General features: G+C 39.3%; 1 protein-coding gene and 1 long non-coding RNA gene across 2 annotated transcripts in view; both read left to right on the forward strand.

Annotated features, from left to right (window-relative positions):
* fam20cb (FAM20C golgi associated secretory pathway kinase b) overlaps positions 1–19,149 on the forward strand; it is a 69,075-nt gene that overhangs the window by 18,602 nt on the left and 31,324 nt on the right. The gene's annotated exons all lie outside the window — the stretch shown is intronic.
* LOC115410179 (uncharacterized) lies at positions 9,072–18,867 on the forward strand. Its single transcript, XR_003934069.1, has 3 exons — positions 9,072–9,084; positions 13,026–13,030; positions 18,772–18,867. It is a non-coding gene; the product is annotated as an uncharacterized LOC115410179 (long non-coding RNA).

A 19,149-nucleotide genomic window follows, 5' to 3' on the forward strand; every position in this document is an offset into this window, starting at 1 on the left:
GCACATGAGCAACTATTCCGCTGTAATAATCTGTTAATGTACTGTTGGCATTCTGCCATCTACAGTAATCAGCCATCATGATTTATGTACAATGTAGATATTAGTAAGCCACTGATGTTTTCCTCAGTAATGTATTCTAACTCACAGTGCCAGTTTTAATCAGCATAGTTGATTAGCATAATCGTTAAGTTTGACATGCCTTTTAAAAGCTAGCATCCACTCCTTTTTCTATTTTACACCACTTTTTTTTTTCCTGCTCCTTCAAAAATCTCAACATCAGCATCCATTCTTCTCACGACTTCCTCACTCTGCATCTCTGTCACTGCAATTGAGATCTCAGTATGTTTTAGTGTGTGTTCTGTGTGTGTGTGTGTGTGTGTCTGTGTGTGTCTGTGTATGTGTGTGAATGCTACACTTTTAACTTCTCTGCCGACAACTTTGGACACGCAGTGCTCCAAACTGTCAGAGTATTCCTACTGTAGTTGCCTGGGAGACAGAAAGTGGTCATGTTTTTTGTGTTTGTATGATGATCTATGTGCCTGTGTGGGTCTCTGTGTGTGTGTGTGCGCGTGTGTGTGTGTGTGTGTGTGTGTGTGCGTGTGTGCACTGTGGTTGCTTGTGCACCGCTCTACATGGATATAGTTACAGCAAATTCCATGCATCGGTGGCTTGCTTAGACCTTCCAGGAGCAGAAATGTCTTGACGATATTATCAGTCAACTGCCCCCTTCAGGTAAATGTTATCAGCTCTAATGTTGTGCTGAAGGAACGATAACACAGTATTGCAGCCAGCAGAAATGACAAGCCAGCATCCAATCTGCATATCAAAGCCTCGGCTAAATTCCTTTGCCATCTGTGTGTGTGCACGCGCCTATACACACATGCAGACACACATGCATGCATTTAAATGCGTGTTGTGCTGCCATTTCTCTGAAGTCTCAGAGGCAAGTTGTTCCTGGCTCCTCACAATCGCAGTTCATCCCTGATAAACTCATTCATTGTTTCTTAGAAATAATAATAAAAAAGCTTAATTACTTGTCCATTAACATCTCAAAATCCTGATCCAGCTCTCAGTTTCATGTGGGAATGTGGGCTTTGATACCATCTGTCATCGTGTCTCTTTGCTTTGAAGGAGCTGTCACTCAAAGACTGACTTTACTCTGTCTGGACACAGAACACCTCAACAACTGATGTGACAATCACTGCAGACATTGATTCATCTGGCCTGGACCCAGCCTTCCGCAGAGCAAGGTTGACTGTGGTCCTGATGCTGAAAGCAGAGGTAGAGAGGTCGCTTCATGACTGGAAATGAGCCTTTTAATGTCTTCCCAGAGTCAATGGACAAAGACAGAGGAAGGCAGTGTCATGTGTCCTGTGTATGTTATTGCATACTTGAGTTTAGTGGAAACACCGTCACTTTGACTTGCTCAGATTGCAAACTATATCGATGAGGCCAAATATGACACACTTCAAAAGTTATAGAATGATTTAATTGCGAGGCCAGTCTGTTAACTGGATAAGATTTGTTATATTTGGTAGAAATCCTCTTCCTCAATCCAAACAAACCAAGCCTTTTAAACAAAACTCACACTGTTTACTGGACCCAGTTTTGGAGACCTGTCATCTTATGAGGTTAGAGATTTTGGCAGCAGAGGCAATCTAAATAAATCTACCACAGTCGCTTTATATCCAGCCAAGAATGATGGACTCGCTTAGACTCAGAACTGTTTATTCCACTTATGAGCAAGTGAAGAAATAACAGAGTAAGAGCATCAGACCTGACTTCAGTTTGTTTTTCTCAGCTTCTCAAACAGAAGGCGCAGCAGGGTATCACATATCCACATCAGTTTTGTCTACCATCCCAAGAAACAGCATTTAGTCAGTGTCTGTATCTCCACTGATTCAGTTATTCAGATGACATCTTGATGGTAAAATACACTAAAGCTGTCTTTCCCAAACTTGATTTTGGGGCTGTTTGTTGTTACTTGGCAGAATAAAATAAATCACAATATAATAAGATAAGATATAAGATATGATGTGTATAAGAGGAGCAATAAGATGGAAGAGACGTAATAGATGTAACAAGATGAAATTGAGGAAAATGATGTAATATGACAAAAATCATGTAAAAGACACAAAATGAAAACAACCAAAATAATGCAACAAGGTGAATTATCTAAATCTATCTAGAATTTTTTTAACTGTGTGAATTATCTAAAAAAAGAGACTTTGAGGGTTTTGAGAATCAGTCATGACTTTTTTCATAGTATTTAAACTGGTTGCTTCTTGCAAGGATTAAGGACCCAGATGCCAAAATGTGGAAGTATCTAAAAGTTGTAATACCCCCGACTCCAGAAAGCCCTGGCTGTGATATTCTTACCTTGAATTCTCCTTAAAAAAAAACAAAAAAAAAACAAGTCATTTTTCTCCAGGAGTCATTATGTCAGGGTTTGATTGACAGGTGTGTATGACAGTGTTTTTGCAGACTTTCAGGGTTTACATTTATTTAATAAAACAGTTTTTTTTCCTGACATACCGTATGACTCTAGTTTTGATTAATAAATTGCAGTCACACTGTAAATTAAGGCAGTGCTTGATTAAGTTTGCAGTTTTACCATGTCTATAAGGTAGTGTTTTTAGCATTATCTCACCCATGGTCTGTTAGAGCTCTGCCACTTTTGTCCAAATATGGTCACTTTTGGTTCCAAAAAGCCAATGTTGCCATGACCAAACCACAAACTACTGGCTTATATTTAACCTAAACAGCAATGGGTGACTGAAAGCATTGACTGATCTAAAATGTTTAATAACTTCTGAGCCACTAATCCTCTCAATCCATGTAAATAATTGGTGTAAAATGCAGTTTCTCATCTTTTCATGGTCATCAGATTTGACCCATTTGGACGTTCAGAGGCTCTGTAGTGAACGCGGAGACACCATCATCTTCTACGACATTGAGTTATTGATATCTTCGCTGATAAAAGTCTATTTTTCTTCAGTTTTCTGTGTTTCTGATTTAATAACCTGTGAATTTACTCAGAGCTTTTAGGAACAGCTGCATGATCAGGAAATTAAATATCGGAAATTATATGATTTTCACTGAAAAAAAGCAAAATACACAGTATAATATTATAATAAATGTTGATAAATCACTTAAGAAATGCTAAATCTACAGAAAAATCAATTTGGGAACAGTCATGAAAGCATCACTGGGTGTTTATGGGTTAATGGTTTCATGGGTCTGTTTCTGTTGACCATGTGTTGTTGACAAGATAACAGTTTTGGATTGAGGTTCCAACATTCCTGCAAAGTGCATTTTTTTCAACATTGTTTTTACAATGGTAATGTCAGTAAAAATGTAGATTTATGACAATTTGTGGCAGAGTGTTTTTTGTCAGTTTGGGCCCTGAGGAGACATGTATCTTTTACATATTGAGCTGAAAATATTTTGGAAGTGCTGCTCTAAATGAAACTGATCTAAACAGTTTTGGGAGTGACAGTGCCACTGGGCTCATTAATTATAGAAGGAGAATACACTTGGATTCAACAGTTTGACTGAAAGGAGTGAGGTTGTGTATCTGTAGCCAAGATACAGCACGTTACCTTCAAAAACCAACTACTCTGTGCCTTAACTTTAGTCACTCTGAAGGCCTGCAGACACAGCCCAGTACTTTGATACATATAAAAGACTCAGTGTCTGTTATGCTGCTACAAAGCAAGACAGCTCTAGTTTTACAGAAGTATCCAGCGTTTTATAGTGTACTGGAGCTCGGGTCTGGGCCGTACAGCTTTGAGTTGTGATCTTCCCTCCGTGCTTTCTGTCTTCACCTTCTCCAGCCATTAAAGCTCCTCTTTGCTTCACATTGTCCCGGCGGCAGAAACTGATCCCTTTTATAAGCTGTAGTTAGTGTCAGGGAAAACACCTTGGGGGGATCATTAGACTGTAATGAAGCAGGAGGTAAAATACCATGTTCACCCGTCGCTCTCCGACATTCCTGATTGTCAGGTTTAATTACAGCACTGCAAGGTCTTTGGGCGTTACTTTTTTACTACGTTTATCTCATTTCTTCACCCCTCCCGCCACCTCTCCCTTTCAGCAGATGGACACTTGATCTAATTAGGCTTTCTTCTCCCCATGAAGAGTCACCCTCTGAGGGAGATGTTCAGGAACATGGCATTATGAGGGCATGTTGTGATACGTAATTAGCAAACAGCAGAGTGGCGACTAAGGTTGTGGCGAGAAAGAGGTTGTGTGAACCGCAGCTGTCAGCGTTCTGCCTATGGTATAGATGCAGATTAAACAACATCTGTTCCCCACTGCTGCATAGTAGATGAGCCTGATTAAAGTAGAAAACTCTTCTCTGACAATTCAATATCTGCATATTCCCCCCGAGCACCGCTACTGTCGTCGTCTTCAGAGGAAAAGAAGGAGATGGGATAGTCAAAACAAGTGATGCAACCAACCTCAGATAGGAAGATTACAAAAATTCCCAAAAACACCCATGTCTCAACATGAATCCTTGCCTTGTTGCCCACATGAAACGGACTATACTGACAGCTTTCTTTCTCAGACATTCCCAGTCAGCTTCTCCCGTCAAACAGCCTTAGTCGTCTTAGAAATGAACGTAATTTAGAAACGATGACAGTATGTAATTGTCTTTCACTTGAAATGTGCTGCTTAAGTGGCACAATAATATACTCGCACTGAGTTGCCTATTTTTTATGGGCACACTTTAATTTTAATTGTGTCTAACAATTCAGTTTCATTACTGTTTATAGATGCTTTAATGGCACAAAATGCAAATTTGCTCTTTGCTGAAAGACAAACATCAAATAGGAGATTATACGTTGACACAAATACAGACCATGTAACATAACAAAAATGACAACAAATGCGATGATACGACAGCATATTCTCATTAATCTCCATAGTACTCATAAAATCTAATAAAGAGGATAATACATGTCTTTGTTAATTTAATGTCATGTCATGTCTGATGTGAGGATATTAAAGAAGTTTGAAATGAGGGAAATAGAGAGTATTATCAGGGTCTTTGCCTGCTTATCACTTCAACCTAATAATTGTTGTTCTCTTGTATGAAGTTGAGCTTTTTGAGTAAAAAAAAAAGTCCTGTAAAAGAGACTCAAAGTATTACTGGATACTCTTATGATAATCGTTTGATTTACAATATTCTCAAAAAAGTGATGGTGAAAATATCTTTCTTAAACATGGCTTTAATGTAACCCTAACCTCCCAATAGGTCAGTTTATTCTGAATATTTTGTAACAGTGTTTTCCTCACATTACCTAAAATATTGGAATAAAAATACGTCAAAATGAACAATTTTATTAAAGATAGAAGAGGTACAAAAATTACAGTAGGATTATTTGAATGCTGGGGAATGTTTTGGCCCCATACCATCTCCCCAGTCCTACAGATTATTAATGTCAGTGGGGTGTGGATAAAGAAAGGATAAAGAAAAGACCATATGGCCGGGCTCACCAAAGGATTATGGTTTGTTGTTGTTTGCAAAAAAGAGAGAGAGGGAGGAAAAGTGACTTCAGCATTGTTAGGCCCAGTGAGGAGAAAGCAGCTTGGCAAAATGGCACGGATTAGTGTGCTGCGAGGGAGCACTTCCCTACCAACTGTGCTGCTGTGTGTTCAGTTAACTCAGCGCAGGGTTTTTGGGGAGAAGGAGGGGATGGAGGAGGTGGTGGTGGGGGGTGCATTTATACTATGTTTGTCCAGCGCTTATTCAAATATGAGCTTTGGAGTCTGAGTTCTAGTCCAAGCACGAGCTAACTTCTGTGTGGGCGTGGCTGCGTCATCATTCAAAGTAATGATCTGGTAAAATCCCAGCTCAGCGACTGGAACAGGGCAGGGCATTCACCTTTAACCCTTCCCCTTGCCACTAATTCAGTGTTCAAGAACGACTCAAACAGACAGTCTGTGCAAGCAGGCACAGTTTGTCCTGCTATCCAAAAACACATTGCTAAATATAAAAGCACAACTCATAATTTATTAGTCTGAAGAGGCTTTCAAATCTGTCGTACTGTGTAAGGAAACATTAAAAGCAGTTTGTTTGAGCTCTCAACCAGTATGCACTCTTTTATTCTGCAGTGCAGTAATGGAAGAACCTCAGTTAAGTGCAACAGACTGAGGAAAAGACTTCTAAATATGCATATTAAATATGCAAATTAACACAGACCATCTTTTAACCATGTTTTCTTTATGTCTTTATTATATGTGCATGCATCTGTCATGGTGCGATGACACACAAGGAACATAGTGGCAGTTTGTGTCTTGAATCCATGTTGACTGCACTTCACACTCCTTCATAAAGATTGCAGTCATTGTGCTAACATGGTAATGATACTGTACAGTGTGTACTGCATGCATTCACCTCAGAAACCTGAAAGAAAAATTCTATATTTTCAGGAGCAGAATTTACCCTTTGCCACGTGTTGTTATTTTCACTTGGGGATTCCACTCGTCTTATTTAACTCATAAAGACAAAAAACATGTACTGATCTGAAATGTTTAATACCTGTTGATCCACTAATCCGATCAATACATGTAAATAATTGGTGTAAAATGCAGTTTGTTGTCTTTTCATGGTCATCAGATATGACCCATGTGAACATGGAAACATCTTCATCTTATAAAAAACTGATTCACCAGTAAAACCCATGGAGTTGGATCAATGACAGTGGATGGAGATGCTTGGTTTATGTTCAGTTAATGATAAATTTTACTAAAAAAAGTCACATTTTCATCATTTTTCTCTGTTTTTGATTTAATAACCCTCAACTTTAATCTGAGCTTTTAGGATCATCTACATGATCAGTAGATTAAATATAGAAAAATAGCTGATTTTCACAGAAAAAATGGAGGATAATAGAGGATAAGATTATAATAAATCACTCAAGAAAGGTTAAATAGAAAGAAAAATTAATTTGGGAACTGTCACAAAAGTAGCGCTGGGTCTTTATGGGTTAAAGGACATGTCAACACAATTTACATTTTTTTATTAAAATACTTACATTCATATTTACATTCCTTTACATTCATTGTATGTATTAAACACAGCTCCAAAGTGAAGCCAATGTAGAAGTGTCTTAAACTCAGAAAAATACACCATGAACTGTCATAACAAATACACTTTTACTGACTCTGGCAGTCAAAATAATGCTGAATGAATACACATTGCTGTCTATTTGGGACAAGACCTCAAGTCAGAGATGGAATGATGCAAGTTAATTGCAACGACAGTATGGAAAAGTAATGTTAGCTCATTAGCAACACACCAGCTATGAGCATATGAGACAAAATCTAATTCAGATTTAAATTCACATTGGTTTATGTTGTTACTTGACTAGCATGGTAAAAAAAAAACAAGCACTTATTTGAATTAGTAAATAGCATTATATATTTATTTGTACTATATATTTGTCTGCAAATTAGCAACCAAACAAAACAGCAGATCTGGTGGTCCATCTTTAACTTATTCCTCTGTTAAAGCAATTTTAGGGCAAATGGAAGCTTTGACATCCTCCATGTTGTTTGTTGATTGGTGTTGGACAGCATAGTCATCTGCCGCATTGAGTTTAAAGTTTCAGTTTAATACAGAAGACTTTTTTTTCCTCAACAGACAGCTCCACTGCAGTTGTGTTTGTAAGATTCAATGTCAACAAGATCATCAAATAACCCAAATGTTTGATGTTTACTAATTTATGACGTCAACAAGATAGTGTTTAGCATTAGCTTATGCATAACCCTTAGTGCTACCGCACTCTGCCTTTTTTGTCCAAATAAAGTCACTTCTATTTAAAGCTGTGCTCAGTTGCTGATATCAATATCTTTGTTAGAAATGACAACATTTAAACCAACAAAAGAAACAAGGTCACGCTGTCAGCGAATCTCACTATTTACCATTTTCTTGTATATCATGCACCTCTTAATTCCTCTTTTCTGTACCCTGCTTTTTTGTTTTTACTCCCTCATCCACATCTCTGAGTCTTTTCTAACCCTCCCAAGGCCATTTCCTGTTTTTCTCAGTCCCTTTTCTCTCCCCGTCACTCCTTTTCACCATCACTCCTTTTTTCCTCCAGCCACACCTCTCAATCTCAGACCTTTGGGACGGCAGAAAGTGAGCGGAAGGCACGCTCCCTCCCTCTAACAACACCTTCGTCCTCTCATTTTCTCCCAATATGCTAGGAGAGATTCAGCTGGGAGAAACAAGCTCAGTATATGCGATGTCCCTGTCCCCAGCGTAGCTCTCGCAGCTCTCTCACACATTTCTGGAAAATCTGAATCTGTCATTTATTGTTCCCGCTCTCACAAAAAACGTGTTTTCCTCTGCTCATAAAGCCTCCTAGACAGTCCTTATAAAAGCTTAACAAGGTCAGTTTTGTATTGTGCTGTTCAGCTGCGCCCGTCCATTCAGCTGCCTTGTATTTGTGAGGTTATAATGGTGGTGCAATAAAACAGAGGTTGGTTGGTTTTGTCTGAGGTTGCAGTTGTAGGAAGCGCCCTTTGCCTTTTGTTTACTGGTCTTATGTAATAGAACAAGTGACTCACGGTATTAGTAAGATGTGATAAAGTTTGTACTCACTCCTGTTACCTTCCTCTTTCCATCTAATTTGCTGTATTTACGTTTCTCTTCCTCTTTCCATTCATCCGTTTATATCTTATGTTCACTCCTACCTCCGTCGGCTCCCTCCTATTTCTTCTCCATCCCTCTGTTTTTCCAGTAGAACTCCGTGGCTTCATTCTTAAGTTTTTCCTTCCTCCCTCTGTACCCTTGCCATGCTAGTCCCGTGGCTCCAGGGTTTCCCTATATATATTTATAGTATATTTATAGGCACCGAGCCCTGTTTTCTATCTGCTTATCAACAGCCACCATGTACCCCACCCACCAATTTACCAGATACAGCCGTGGGTTTTCAGCCCGCCACAGGCCCTGGCTGCAGTCACTCACAGCTCAACTCACCAGACCTTGAGATCTGTCCTACTCTGGCCTCTTATTTGCTGCTTTTTACAAAAGTGTCCCCAAATCCCTGGATGTGTGTTCTGCCGATTCATGTTTTTTTTTTTTTTCACCACACAATTTTCAATATTTCATCGTTCTACCACCTTTCTTGTTAACCCACTTTTTCGGGCCTCTTTCTCTCTGTCCTATTCAGCGCTTTCCTTTGCTGTTTTGAGACTCCAAGTCCCCAGCTGCCCCTCAAGTGGATTCTCCAGAAGCGACTGAAGAATAGACTAGTTAAATGCTCCTCTCCTCTGTTCTTGTCATGTGTGTATTACTTTTGCCGTCAGGTGCGAACTGTGATCCGCAGAGATTTGTGTACCATAAATCAGGCGTGCTGCTCGCCTACGAGGGCGTGTTGCCAGATAACGTTGGCGCATATTTTTTTACACAATCTCCGTGTTTCTGCGTTTGCAATTACATGTGACTCAAAGCTGGAGACAAACAGAAGCACACAAGTTAGATCCTGTTACACTGGCATGCCACTGCTTTCTTAGCCAGGCAGCAAACTATATAATTAGACTAATTGTCTTTGCAGTAAATTTCAATCCAGACATGAAAGAATTTAAAGATGGGGAGGGCTGGCTGTGTTACTAATTACTTACAGAGTTCACAGATCATGTCCGAAGTGCTGGGATACGACACCGATTTCAGACTGGAGCAGTGGTTGATGGGTGTTAATTTGAAGCCAGGATGAATTAAAGAAAACTCACAACCAAAGGCATAGTTAAACAAAATTGCGCACAGCAGCCGCAAGATAAAAGAAAAAAAAGGTGCTTTTTTATAGTTCAGAGTGTAGAGTGTGACTCAGAGATAGAGACAACGTGGGAGGTATAGTGAGTGGAGCTCTGCCTGCCAGAATAGGCCTCTTCAACTGTATTTAAAGGGATCTTAACAGACATATGAATGGCTTACTTTCTAATGTCTAGAATTCCTCATTGTGAATGAGACAAGGCACTGCAGGTGACAAAATCCAGTCGTTTCATCCTGTGATACTCGGTAAATTCAATCTAGTCATATGCTTGACATAATACATTTTGCATAATCGGGGTAGTGAGTATTTCATTAAAAGTGTAGGATTTTGATTGATTTCTTTGTGCTTTTGCTTTTTTTCTGTTGACCAGTCCAAAGCTATTTCTAATTTTGTGTCTCAATAGAGTGTATTAATATATATATTTACTATATATAGCTTTATATATTTTTTTGTTTGTTTATTTGTTTGTTTGTTTTTGTTTTTCTGTTGTGTTTATAATTTCTCTCCTGCTACTTTTTATTATACTTGAATGGAGTGACTGTAACGCCCAGTAATTTCCCCCTGGGATTAATAAAGGCATATGGCTTTTTTTTTTTTTTATGTAATTGTCAAACTACAGTGTGTATCAGAAAAACTAGACCCAACATAAAACCAAATTCTTTCATTCATTTCATTCTTTCATTCATTTATTTGTTTTGAGCAGAAAAAAAAAATTACTTTTTTTTGTGTGTACAAGGAACTAATAGCAGAGCAAATACATTAATAAATAAAGGTGATCAAGACAAAATAACAATTGCCATGTACACTAGTAATAACAAAATAAATTCAGTATGTACTGCTCAAAAATACGAAGACATTTTGAAAACCTGGTCATATGTGTTTATTGACCATGTAATTCTCCCTTGATTGACACCAGTGTCCAAGGTCAGTTTTCATCCTTCAGTGAACAACACTAATTTGAATTGTGCAAAATAAAAGTCTTTTACACATGGAAGTGTAAGGGTTAATATGAGGTCTGTCGCCATGTATGACAAGTTCCATTGGTCTTTTCCTTGCATGTGTAAAACAGAAAAAAAAAATGACATGTTAACCCCTTACCATCGATACTAAGGTTTCACACATCAGTGAGAATTTGAAAATTAATAGCAAAATTATGCTTCAAATTACACCAGATATTTACACTTCAGGATTTTAATTGAAGGCACACACTTCCATTCGTCGAAGGATTCCAGCACATTTACTCCTCCACATAGGCCCTGTTCCTTGCCACACAAATTTCTACCTTCCTCAACATATCTGCGACGGCACGCCTAATCCCGCCCCGTCCTGCCTCAGGAGTTCCACTTCAGTTGTGATGATACAATGAATTACGTATGCTGACTGAAATGTTTCAAATTTCAAACATTCAGCTCCAAACAAGCTTAAAGAATCCTCACTAACAGCATTAACCCCTTGTGTTTGGCATGATAGATTCAAACCTGTCGTGAATGTGAAATCTTTGTATCGATGGTAGGGGGTTAACATGTAATTATTTTTTTCCTTTTTTATGTATACAAGGAAAAAACAATGGAACTTGTCATCCCTGGTGACAGATCTCATATTAACCCTTACACTTCCATGCACAAAAGACTTTTATTTTGCACAATTCAAATTAGCGTTGTTCACTGAAGCATGAAAACTGACCAAGAACACTGGTGTCAATCAAGGGAGAATTACATGGTCAATAAACACATATGAGCAGATTTTCAAAATGTCTTTGTATTTTGGTTTTATGTTGTTTTTTTCTGAGAGTCTACTTTTTTCTGATAAACCCTGTATAGTGACGCAAATAGTGGATTTTTTTTTCCCTTTAAATACGAAAAACAAATGAAATGGAAGGACTTCTGAAGGATTTACTGACTGCACATATGTTTGTTCGACCCCCAGGTTCTTAAGGCTATAAATCCATCATCTCTTAGCTATTATTAGAGAGTATCCAACATAACCTACTGTAAGCTATTTCCACCAATTAGGACGCTGTGTAATATTGTCAAAACCAGCTACATCTGATTGATATGTCCTGTCAATTAGCCACATTCTGCAGTTATATTACTTTGAAATACAGGTTGTAACCTCTTCCTGACCGCTGTTTCGAAAACTACCTCACGTAAAGCATGGTGCATTCAAGTTTAGTCATTTTTATCAAAATGGCCTTGAAGGTGGCGTAAAACAGTACAGTTCTTCTGTATGATACAAAGGCTTGAATCTGTTAGTTGTTATTTAATAATTTGATGCTAAAGTCGTGACAGTCCCATTCTCTTCTATGTATATTTCTTTAAAACTCTTATAAAATACCTCATCAGATTTTATGCAGCAAATCCCTTGTTCACCAAGTACCTCTGTGATCCTTTTCATTTCCATTTTCTGAAGTCTTCTTTTCTTTTCTTTTCTTTTCTTTTCTTTTCCTTTCTTTTCTTTTCTTTTCTTTTCTTTTTTCTTTCAGCACCTGCAGTGTCTTCTTGCCTATGGGCAGATATAATTGATGACCCCTGCAGTAAAGTGTGTTTTAATATTTGTCTAGTCACAATGCAGATTTTTCTGTATTACAGTTTATATATAAATTTAACTTCCTGCATTAGCGCCCCCCCCCCCCCCCCACACACACACACACACACACACACACACACACACACCACCACCACCATCACTACCACCGAGCCCAGATGGATATTATTTTATTAGGCTGATGTTGATTAAAAGCAGCTACCTTTGTCTCTAAATGAGCCGTCTTCACAAATCACTCCTCTTGCCATCACCGGCATCTTTGTAAATAGTTTTTCTTTCAAGCCCAAAGCCACAGGAAAAGAGGGAAATCCATTAGCTGGATGGTCACCCCCCCCCCCCCCCCCCCACACACACACACACACACACATTCTGTACTGCTGTCCAGTGGAAGCAAAGTCCTGCCCTGTGGGGCCTGCATGACAAGGGCAGAGGAAATGGCCAGGCATTAATGGCAGCTTTGATTACTCTCCTGTCACTAATGTAGCCGACATGAAAGACAAGAAGAGGTGAGGGATGACTTCAGCTCCAATCAGAGGCAATCTGATGGCATCTACATGTAGCCCGGCCATACTTATCGTGCCATTTGGAGCACACAGAAATGCTTGGGGCGTCATATGTACATGATTCAAACACATACAGCCTCCCAGCGCATGTGTATCTCTGAATAATCCATACTGAGGCTTCTCTCGGTAACAGTGGGGGTTACAGGGTCTTTGCTTTCATCTCTACACTTCTGCTCCCTCCTACAGTAGACTCATTTTGTGTCTTATGGTGTAGGTTTTTAGTGTTGACAGAGGCAAAGATACACTGCAGGTGAATGGAGAGAGGACTGGGTGTGTCAGCCGTGGGGCTTCCCTAAAGCTGCAGCATGTAACACATTTATTGACATAAAGACTAGGTCTGTTTTAAATATTTGGTGTCATGTACGTACATTAAATATTTCCAAAGTCAGAGAAATACATTTGTTTATATAATGTAGAATATTTCATTTGGCCACATCCGTGTTTGCTAATATTAACATTTAACATTGCCGATAACTGTTTAATCAGAATACAGCGACCTAAGGCAACTAGACATAACTAAATAAAGGCTAACCGCAGCTGCATCAGCTTGTCTGTTAACACCATAAAACATTCTTTCTGCTGAGTTGTATCAGAATACATTTTCATCAACAGTGGTGAAAACACCACCTCTGCTAGTATGCCTTTAGTGGAAGAAATGACACACTGTCCAGACACACAGTTTTGAAGCTCAAAATGGGATTCTGATTAAATTTAGTTTGATGACTGATAAAACTATGGACAGTTTCACTTAAACTGATCTATTAGCCTGCCATGCAGAAGAAATAAACACCCGCAGACCTCTGTATTTTAGTAGTCTGTTCTTGGAATATTCAGTACATCTTGTAAGTTCTGGAATCATCACTTGTAGACATAATGTTGTGTTCAAATACAACCAGTTAATTCTGTATATACTCAAAAATATTCTTTCCTGTGTGACTATTCTAAATGCTGTCATCAAATTATCAATTCTGATGAATATCAATACTGGTCAGTACAGAAAAAAAGCTTTTTTTGTGCCAATTAATTAATGTTGACACTGGATCTGTATAGAATACAAGGATGAGGGTGTCCTAGACACAAAATATTATTCTGCATTTCATATTGTTTAGGGCTTCTGGCCCTGATAGCAGCCGCTCAGCTAACAGCCCACTCTGGTCCTCCTAAATCATTGCAGGTCCTGATGGTCCACACCAGCAACGTTAGTCTATAGCTTCAGCTATGAGCCATTTCATCTGATCCTCCAGAGTCATGAATGTTATCAATGCAGAACCTTTGCTTCTTTCCATCGAGGTTAATGTCAGTCAATCAGATTACCTCTGGCTCCTTGAAATGTTTGTATAACTTAATTTCTAATTTGCTGTATGCAAGCACCCAAGGGCTTTGGTGTTTCATATAAAACCTGATCCTCTGCTCAAAGTGCACACATATTGTTATCCATCCCGTTCATAATTGGAGTCGGTGCCCACTGGAGCCATTTACATGTCAACATGAGTAATAGAAGAACTGCATGACAGCGTGTACTGACCCTGCTGGAACATGGACACAACAGTAAACAAAGTACCAAGCCACATTTTACTTAAGAATCTAGTGATGAATGAAATTTAAAGTGAGAATTTTTAGGAAAAAGTACATAATTGGTCAATTTAAAGCTGTTCTCGCATTATTTGCAGAAAGACACTCGTCTTATCAGCCACAAATGATGTCTGCAGAGGAGAGGAACATGCTGTCCCTCCTAAATGAGATGCTGCAATTTGCCTTATTTGCCCAAATTATTGAGGCTAGTGGGAAATCCCTTCAGTGCAGAGGAGTGATGAATGAAAACTCAAGAGCTAAATACAAAGCTGTCTTCTAAATAGCAGTGAGTGGGCACTTTGAACAGAGGAACATGGACTCAGCAAAGATGTCCAAACTTACTGTGAGAAGATTTTGAGTCAAGCTTCTATGCCAGCAGCCATTTTATGTCGAAGTTAAAGTGATTTTTATGCTTTCTTAAAGGTCCAATGGGTAAGATTTAGGGAGGATTCAAAGGATTTGAGGGCAAAAATGGAAAATAATATTCATAGTTACGTTGTTATTAGTGGACGGTGACAGGAAACTGGTTTTCATTACATTAGAATGAGACAATTCAATCTATAGAGGGAGTTGGTCGCTGTTCTCTCTCTTTAACCCCAACTGGTCAGGCAGATGACCATCCTACAAGAGCTGGGGTCTGCTCCAGGTTTCTGTCTGTTAAAAGGAGGTTTTCCTCGCCACTGTCACCAAGGGTTTGCTCCTGGAGGATTCTGTTGGTGTCTGTGAATTGGCTTATTAAGAGTCTGGTTTAGACCAGCTCTACATGTAGTGTCATGAGATAGCTTTTCTTATGATGTGGTGCTATATAAATAAAATATGACTGATTTGATTGATTGATTGATTGTTCTGGACTTCTCTACATATTTCAGTTTTATAGCACACAATGTCTAACATGCATCATCATCATCACACACTGTTCTTGTTGAGTCCCCTTAACTACAAAGCCCATCTTCCTCTGTGTTTTTGTGGCCACCATAGGGGAGGATGAGGGGTGTTTATGGGATGTAAATTGCAACTTAATAGCTACAAGTTAGATGCTTTTACAATAAAATTTTCCTGATGCCTCAAATCTAAACACACTGAACAAAAATACATAAGCCTGAAACATCTGTAAATGAGTTTTAAATGACCTCAATGCCTTTATGACAAAGTTAATAAGATGAGACAGGACCACAGTGCATTATGGACTGTTAAAGCTCATAGCGTCATGCTGCTGAGCTGATTGACCCCGGTGTGAGGTTCTGTGCTGTGCTCCGCTGGTGATATGAAGCAACGTCCGCTGGTCCGGCCATTTCCAGACAGTTAGACTCACTCTGGCCTCAGCGTCTCTCCTGGGGACACACACACTCTTCACATGCATCATTGTACACTTTACAGCATGAATATATGTGTGTGTGTGTGTGTGTGTGTGTGTGTGTGTGTGTGTGTGTGTGTGTGTGTGTGTGTGTGTGCGCGTGTGCGTTTCTCAAGTGTGGATGCAACTGTGCAACATTTTCGACTTTCCCACCTGCTCACTCAGCATCAAAACTCCCTGGAAATAGCATTGCCTGCGGTTCACTTCTCTCTTTTCTTGCCTTGCTCCCCGATCACAGATGTGGATGTGATTCCCTCGGGTGCTCTTAGCTTGTGCCTGGGAGTTCATTTAGTGTCAGCTGCGGCCTTATTGACTGGAGCCTGCACAATGGCTCCAACATATGTCCGTGAAAACCATCAGCTCCTCTGGAAATGAATCTGCTCTCAACAGAAACATGGCTGCCATTCTCCTCTCCTTTCACTCCCTCGTCATAATTCTATTAGCGCGTCCTATTCAGGAATGGCCTGATAAGTCTGCCGCACAATGAGCACAGCGATGGAGAGGTTCTTCTGGGGTTTGGATGGCACTAGCTTGCGCAGTGTTTCAGAGAGCCTTGGCTTTGTTCTCAGTAGTGTAGCCTCTAGCATCTGCTGCTGCTGCGGTAGTAAGCTCCAGTCTATCAGCGCTGAGAGGGGCTTGATGAGCTTAGGAAAGGCCCATGTCTTTGCAGGGGCTTTCACGCTCTGTCTCTGATGCCACAAATGACACAGTATAGTATCTTGTGTGTATGTAAGCCTACGTGTCACTAAAACGCGCTCACAAACCAGCAAACCTTTGACATATATGCAAATGCCCTAGTTTATCCATACATTCACACACATGCTCACACTGTAACTTAATCACACTGACTCGTCTCTGCTGCATCAGGGAATATGTACAACTGTGTGTGTGTGTGTGTGTGTGTGTGTGTAGGTGTGTGTGTGTGTGTGTAGGTGTGTGTGTGTGTGTGCGTGTGTGTGCATCTGTGACTGGGCTACTTTCTCAGAGGAAGATTAATATTACCCATGCCAGTCTGCTGTGTGTGTGTGTGTTTGTGCCATTAAGCTGTGTCAAACAGAACTGTAATCTGGAATGAACTGTCTCTGGCATGAAGATATTAGTCATCATTGATGTTCGGCCTAGATTTACAAAACATGTGTATCCGACTGTCTGGAAGAATATGCAAACTATGGCAGAACAACATGACAAAAAAGTTGATATTGTGCTTGCGATAATGGAACTGTTGTGTAAATCCTAATGGAAGTGGTTATTTTTGCATTTTGTTTTCACTGGAAAAAAAAACCCCAAAAAACTAATGATGTATTTTTTTTCTGGAGTCTGTATCAAACAAACATGTTCCCTGTGTTACTTGGAGAGTATGTCAGGAAATCTCTATAGCGCTACAATACTTCACATGATTTACCTTTAAAGGGGTCATATTTTGCTAAACCCACTTTTATTAGTCATAGTACATTTATTTGTGTATCTGGGGACCCTAACAGTTCATAAGTTTTAAGGATGCACCGATACCGATATGAGTATCGGCATCAGCTCCGATACTCAGTGTGTGTACTCGTACTCGTAAAAGACATCCGATACAAATGCACCGATACCACTTACGGCTGTGTGACATTCACAGTTCAGTGCAGCAGATACGCGGCGGTGGAATAATGTGTGGGGAGTGTGAAGAGTGTGGAGATTTTTCAAAATAAATGACGGTGATAAAAGTAACGCTGACTGCAAGTAACGTTAAAGTCACAGACAGATATGAACGCAGTGTTCTGTCCGTCCTCTGCTTTCATTCCATCCGTTTACCAGGTGCTCGCGGACGCGTAAACAGAAGGAGAATACCAGCAGGGGTACGGAGCGGTGCGGACCGCCGCCAACAGAAGTGAAAACGAAATCTATCGCTCATTTCTCTTTCCTCTACCTGCTGAAGCTAAGCTTTTAAACCTTACCAGTGAAAACGCTGCAATATTAGTATCACATTAGTCTTACCTCTGTCGTCTCCATGTTTGTTATTACTGACTTTCTTCTTCTTCTCAAAAAACTTTCCTCTTCTTCGTGGTATTTGTCCACTATGGTTAATTTAGAGCGGCGCCCCCTGGTGGATTAATTGAGAAACGCTCATTCCAACACATTAAATGTCAGTAGCAGCACTTTGTTCCAGTCAGACTAATGACAACAATAATAAAGCACATTTACAAAAGGAACTAAGAACTGGAATGGGATTATTAAGTACTCGTATTGGTACTCGGTATCGGCAAGTACTCAAATGTAAGTACTCGTACTCGGTCTTGAAAAAAGTGGTATCGGTGCATCCCTAATAAGTTTGAATTTGAACCCTCCAGGTGCTGCAAAGCTATCTTTGCATTCATTCCAGCCAAGGTTATAATAGTTTTGGATTGTTCATTATAGTTTAGTTTTATTTAGTTTTGACTTTTTTCTCTAATTTAATTAGTTTTAATCAGTTTATAGTGCAGGTTTGCTCGTTTTTATTAGTTTTCCTTTTTTTGTAAATGCTTAGTTTTAGTATTAGTTTTAGTTTTTTCATATCTTTTATCTTCCTTGCCATTGTATTCAAAGAAATCCCAGACAGGACTCTGCTGTTTTCTCCCAACTTTAGTCTGCATGTTTCCAGATAGAGTGGGGACGAAAAGCCGACTCTAAATGACAAGTGACAAGAAATGACGGACTGAGAAGTGCTGTATGGTGCCACCAGCTAAAATTGCTTGAGCAAAATAAATCGATTTCATATCAGTTCGACATTGATAAAGGTGAAAACAACAGGAATTTTATCCATATTTTTTATACATTTTAGTTAGTTTTGTAAGCACACAGTACAATTTCAGTTAGTTATCATTTTTTACTTTTAATTGTAGTTTTTATTTATTTCAGTTTACGAAAAAAAAATTTCAATTCTAGTTTTCGTCATTTCGTTAGTTTTCATTAACAATAATAACCTTGATTCCAGCAAAAAATGAGTGGATTTCTACTTTTCAGTTCCTTCTTAATTTAATATGTTTTATAACTAGTTACGTCACGACATTTGCACATTTAAGCTCAAGAGGACGAACATTTCTCAGAGACCAACATAATTGTTTATCAGCAGCAGCAGCAGCTGTAGCAGCAGTTGTAGTTCATCCTGAAAATATGTCCAAACTTTGAGCCGATTACCTAAAATGTTCAGTTGTTGGTTGAATTAATGAACACAAGTGGCTGAACGGGACAGAAAGCCTGGTCAACAACCTGGAGGGGGTGGGGCGTGAAGTGGCTCATGTGCATTTAAAGGGCCAGCACTCAAATCGACCTTTCTCCAGTCATTATTTAGAAATATTGTTGAAGATGGACC

Source organism: Sphaeramia orbicularis, chromosome 19 (genome assembly GCF_902148855.1).
Source record: "Sphaeramia orbicularis chromosome 19, fSphaOr1.1, whole genome shotgun sequence".
NCBI classification, from domain to species: Eukaryota; Metazoa; Chordata; class Actinopteri; order Kurtiformes; family Apogonidae; genus Sphaeramia; species Sphaeramia orbicularis.